The following is a 6,504-nucleotide window of genomic DNA, read 5'->3' on the forward strand; positions in this document are numbered from 1 at the left end:
CTAATCGGCCGATTCGCGGCATTGATATTTGGCTACACTTCCCGCATGCATGTTAGCACTACTGGGACTTTATTTCAATGCCAAGAAATGTTGTTGTTTTTTTTTTCTCCTGTGGGAGATAAAATGTTCCACACGCACAGAAAGTACAACTCGATTATAAATATGCAGCCGGAACAGGTCAATACACAAACCTGTCACAAACATGCACAAAACGTCAGTCCATTCAAGACACAAACCACCAAAAAAAATCATGGAGACATCATTAGGCGTGTTTTCTTTCTGACGTGACGATATCACATTACAATATTGATGAATACGGTTTGTAGTCATAACTAAAAGTTCTACACATCAGATAAAATGTATATCGACGAAGATGGGATTCGAACCCACGCGGGGAGACCCCAATGGATTAGCAGTCCATCGCCTTAACCACTCGGCCACCTCGTCCGGTGTATTTTGATGAGTACACTATTTATGTAGGGAGTGATCTATAGCTACCTGGCCTAAACCACACACAACTTTTGTCTGATATTCACGATTCAATATATGTCTTTTTCAGACAGAAAAAAATTCTAACCATCGAACCATCCTAGCTCTAACTGATGTGCACATAAAGAACCTAGTGCATGATATTCTTTAAAAGAAGAAATATATATCTTCAGGTAAATTAAAACAATTCTTCTGGCTGGGAGAAAACTCAACATTACCCACCTACCCACCCAATAAACAGAAACAAATACATGGTCGGTCCCTTAGTGAGCAAGCATGTTCATATCAATGGATTGTTAGGCAAGGGAAAAAACTCGTACGAACATTCGTTGTAATTCATCTCTTCGGTAAGTATTACATCAGATAAGTGAATATCAGTTCCATTTTTTTTAAAGTTATAAAAATCAATGTTTTCTAACAGCAGAGCCGAGTGGCCGAGTGGTCTAAAGCGCTCTCCGTCACGGATCACTGCCATCTCACCTCTGTCTGCGTGGGTTCGAGTCTCGGGCTCGGCCAGTGTGGACATGTGAGAAAGCTTGCCGGTAGCTTCTCGTGGGTCGGTGGTTCTTTCCGGGGTTTTCCCGGGTTCTTCCTCCACCATTAATACTGGCCGCCATGTATAGCCTATCTTGTGTTGAAAAATGGCGTTAAACCCTATAACAACAACAATAACAACTAACAGCAGAGTGGCGCAGTGGAAGCGTGCTGGGCCCATAACCCAGAGGTCCGTGGATCGAAACCACGCTCTGCTAATCACTTTTATTTGGTTTTTGTTTTTTGTTTTTAATTTTAAATTCATAACATCAAATTATCATTTATCTTCAGGCACAAAAATATAAATAAAAGGCACATTCAGTAAATATGTATCTGATTTCATATATAAAATGTGGGTCAATGTAATTTACTTTTCACGCTTCAATGACGGCTTTTTTTGGTGCTAATTTGGACCTTCTACACCGTTCTAGCAATAATAAAATGTCAAATGTACATGCAGCTAAAGTGAAATAGAACAAAAGGTCAAGGTAACATTACTTTCACCCTTAAGCCATGTATTTTGTTGAGATCCTATATAGAAGTTGATACATGCATGTAAAATATTAAGTTCTTTTCTTTGGCACTGTATCAATTATTGTAGAGAATTTAAAGGTACAGAAAACAATTTGTCAAGGACATGATACAAGCAAAAGAAAAACAATGTGGCATGTAATGATATAGCATTGGAACGTTCGACAGTGATCAGGTGGACAAGCCTCCCCGTGTTTCCCACCCCACCGCCGGCATCACCCTTCCCCACCCCCAGACAAAAATGAGTGTTTGTCTCCCTGGCCCTCACTAGCTGCTAAATCCCACAGTCAGCTTGCGGTCTTCTTTGCGCTCCCTGTGAAAAATACATACTGAACCACCCCTGCGATCCCACCCAAAAGTGCCGAAAAGTTTTGACCTCTGACATGACATTGCCATATTAAAAATGGAATTTATTTTGTTTCAATTTTTCGTTAATCCATACAATATGTGCTCTTAAAAGGCAAATTTACACATTTCCAGTGATTACATGTTTCCAAACTTGATATCCTGCTCCGGAAGGAAACGGAGGCTGGTTCTCGAAAATTAAACTTTAGATGAGCCTGTAAAATAATTGTGGTGTATATGAATAGAGGTCATACAATTTGCTATCAATTTTGGGATATATAGTATTTCTTCAATTGGTCACGGTGGGGTTTGATTCTTTTGTGTCATTCTAAAGGTATACTTTCTATTATACAATTGTAAGTTTTCTGTATTTTTCGCTTTGATCTCAGGATTTGATTCACAAACAACGTCCTAAACACAAACAATTCCTGCCTTTATAAGTTATGTGAACATGAATATTTTACAACCACATGAATTATCAGAATTTAAAAAGAGAGGTTGTTCAAATACAGCCAGAAACATCGATATTCATGTTGACATTATATCAAATTTGTTCCCATGCACAAAAACATTTGTCTGTGAAACATATGGAGGACATTTAAGTGCTGCTTATTTAAGGACATGAAAAATAAGTCCCTTTCAACTTCATATTTAGAAAAGTAGATAAACAGTTATCAAGAGTATAATAATAATAATAATAATAATAATAATAATAATAATAAATTAAGAAGAATGGCACATTTGGTTGTGAAAGTCCCATCTGATATATGCTCCTTAGTAAAACGCAATCCTCCTTTCGGATTCGCCATTTATTCAATTGTTGCAGGAGGGGGTCAATCGTTTTTCTTTTGTCGAACCAAGGGAGGCAACTAATGGAACTAGAACGTTCATTATAAACAATTGATTAGGTAGTCAACTAATGCAGCTAAGAGGTTAGTGTTGTTGTTTCCATAAAATGTTTTACCGGGGTGTACTAGACTTTATGACTGCCTTAAATCCCAAACACGCCCATATATCATTGTCATAAATAAGATGTATCAATTATTTTCTACTACTCGATATCGGATTATTTTAAACAAGGAAATGTGTCTTTCTCAATGAAACAATATGTGACTTTGCATAATCCGATCGAGAGCTATCTGCAATGTGTTGTTCGATTCAAGCTACCCTGTGTATAATTACGGCAAATTGGACATTCAGTTATTTGTGAGACGCATTGACATCGAAAGACAAACTGACTGAAGAGAGTTTTGGAGTATGAATCTCTGGTCACAAGAAATCTACGTCAGCGCGGAATGAATAGATGTGATCATGTGACTAGCTTTAGAAATACGCCCTACCTATGCTTAGGACATAACAACTTTCACGATCCAATCAGTCAACGAAAAAACAAAATGTCTTTCTATGTAGTTGTGCCGAAAGTTTCAAATTTGTATGAGGTTACGTTGCCAAATAAAGAGTATAATCTAAAGTGGAATTGGCAGTGATAACTATGACTGTACTTCCCCATATTCTGACACTATTACTGTGTAAATACCTCGCCTACCTGCACACGTTTCCGACGAAGAGATAGGTATCAAGATAAGAGAATACGGAGTGGAATTCCTATCTCCCATTCAGGATAGATACTACCCTAGAAATCGTGTGACAGACGTGACGCATTTTTGTTTTGGATATTTAATTTTGATTGTTTGTTATTTTTTAAATATTTATTATTTGTTATTTCATGTTTTATTTCGTATTCTAGAGAAATTATTTGTTACATTTTACAATACTTGCTGGTTTTACATCTTTTCTAGTACTTAGGTTAAGAACATAGATTTGTAATATTATGTAAAATACAGTTTTCCAAAAGAGATAAAATCTTAGCCCTACAGTCGGAAGCATCAAACTGTAAGTGACCATTAGTTCGTTAAGTTATTGCATGATAATCAAGTAAAGGTGCGCTCTTTTTGTCTTGACCCGGGTCGCATGATGACAGATTGCACAGATTTCGTGTGCCACAAGTGTTGGAAACAGCGTCGTGTTCCTAGGAAGTACAAAAGGCAAAGCTCTGACAATTGTGGAAATTTTCTTTATTTGTGTTCATGTGGGAAATATGACTTAAGAAATACAACTGCCTAAAGATGTTACATGCTAAATGATTAAATTGAAGAAATTAATTACCGAATTGCTAACGTTGCCACAAAGGAAGACAGATTGGGGATTCAAGTTGTAGAAGATGATGAACACGAGGTTGATGAAGTAATACAGGGTGCAGATGGTGAAGAAAGAGGTGATGAAACTGATCAAGAAAAAGCTTTTCACAGAGTCAACCATTCATACTGGTATCTCTTTTACGACAATTCGGGTTTGGTGACAGTTTTATTTAATGGATACAAATATTTTATATTGAAATTAGAAACAGTGTTAAATGCATTTAATGAAAGCCTTTTCAATTAAACATTCAGTCCTCAAAAGTCGCCCTATACTAACTATACTATATTTATTTGAAGCGGAACATTTAGGGCTCGCTATAATTATAAATTATTATGTCAATGTTGCTCTATTTCTATTGTCTAGCAGTACAAGTAAAGTCTTTCAACATGCCGATGGTACAACCATGACATTAGCAAAGAAAGAATCTATTAATCAATCATTTATTGTACTTGGTTTATATTGTAAAGGATCTGGTTCAAAAGGGAATAAAGAAAACAAACGGAACTTTTATTTAATTCATCAGGCAGTCTCTGTTGAATTCTGCAGACAGCTCCAATTTCAACATTGTGATCACGTTATCTTAATTTTGGGAACTAGTGCTGGAGCTCAGTTAGAATAACACTTTGTCTAAAATTAAAACTTATTACACAGAGGTGATACTAAATTGTATGACTTCTGTTCATGTATAGCACAAATGTTTTACTCGCTTTTAAGTAGCTTGATTTTCCGTAAACCAGCCGCTGTTTCCTTTTGGAGTAGGGTATTTTGTTTTGGAAACATTTACTCACTAGAAAAAATACATTTGCCACTCTAGTATCACCCTTAACGTTCAACTGGTATTATATATAGCATTACCGATAGAGAACAGCCTTATCAGAGAGAAGTTTTAATCGGAAAGAATGGTGTTAGATGCACACTGCATTTAACACTGTCTTTAATATCGGCTGAATAAAAATTTGACCAAATCCAAAATTTATGTGAATGAGACAAACTTTTGACTCTGTCAAAAACGTTGCTTTTATCAATTTTTAAGGTATATCCCTCGATGTTGTCCCTCTAGGTCATAGCAATGACATCTCCTACAGTGAATGTTGTATCAGCAATATCCCTTCAAACTATAGAGCATGTCTGAATTAGAGGCATAATTTTGGGTAATACCCATTTCAAACCATGAGCCATAACCCTTGTCAAAATAGTATCATCTACATTAAATAGTCTCATAGGTCGCCAATATTTCCAGCTTCTTTAGTCGCTCTTGGTGTTGTAAAAAATGATATTGTATCAAATCTCACTGTCCATGACGTAATTGATTCCTTGTTAACGATCTGAAGAAGAAAAAATCTCTAACAGGTTATCATATTCATAATTTAAAACGTTGTAAAATACAACTACTTTATCGATTTAACCAGACCAAAATATCTAATTTTAGACATTATATTTATAGCTGCATGTATTTTATCAACCCTTGTATGACCCTACTCAAATACGTATCATCAGCAGGTACGGATGAATTTACCAAGATTAAAACTGATTCTTTACAACTCTCATCATCTGTGCTCGATAATTACAAAATACAATAAAACTTATAAATGTATTTTAATATTTGATTTTCATTTGAAACAAGTGAGCCAAAGTCATCAATGGATTCATTAATAACATTTCGCTTTTGTTGATATTTTTCAGGATTTTTTTATAAAGTATTTGCTATTTGCGTCACTTTCAATCACCAAACTGGATTAAAATCTCGGTATAACACCTCAAAACAATCTTATTTCTTAGTCACTTCATTGTTGTTCGAGTTCTTCCTATGTATTGATATCAAATGAATCTTTAGCGGTAAATTTTACAGAAAATAGAATCATTTTGTCTTGACATCTATACAATTCTTGGAAACTTTCTTTCTTTCTCTTCGTACTGTATAGGAGCGAGAATTCTTACTTTTATATTTTGCATTATCCACTAAGTGAGTTGTTCACTAAAATATTTTACTCTTTCCCTCAATAATAATAGATTTCACTCTACATACCTATTCATCATTACAAACATTATCTAATTTAAGTAAGTGCCTAATTTCTTCGTTGCATGTAGTTATTTTAGGATCGATCTCATAATGATGTACATGCATAACAAAATATTTTGCATACCAATATATAATTTGGAGGAATTTAAGATATAATCCATCCTGCACTGCCATAGTTCGCATAGTACCATTCTCTCTTGATCTCCAAAGATCGTAAATATTGCTATCAACTGTAATTATGAAGCTCTCGAATAGCAATATCATCGATACGTATGTGTTTGTTATGCTGATCAATTGCAGCTATTGTAACCACCTACCAAGGTAGTGCTATAACTCGTATTGGTCTCCACAATTGTTGCACACGGTATTAGTGGATCAGATACTGT

The 6,504-nt window shown here is 35.4% G+C and overlaps 1 non-coding gene across 1 annotated transcript; it reads right to left on the reverse strand.

Annotated features, from left to right (window-relative positions):
• Positions 1 to 365: 365 nt before the first annotated feature.
• Trnas-gcu (transfer RNA serine (anticodon GCU)) lies at positions 366 to 447 on the reverse strand. The gene has a single exon. It is a non-coding gene; the product is annotated as a tRNA-Ser (tRNA).
• Positions 448 to 6,504: the final 6,057 nt, after the last annotated feature.

This window comes from Sinohyriopsis cumingii, unplaced genomic scaffold, assembly GCF_028554795.1.
Source record: "Sinohyriopsis cumingii isolate HCF-2022 unplaced genomic scaffold, ASM2855479v2 utg000646l, whole genome shotgun sequence".
Classification (NCBI taxonomy): domain Eukaryota; kingdom Metazoa; phylum Mollusca; class Bivalvia; order Unionida; family Unionidae; genus Sinohyriopsis; species Sinohyriopsis cumingii.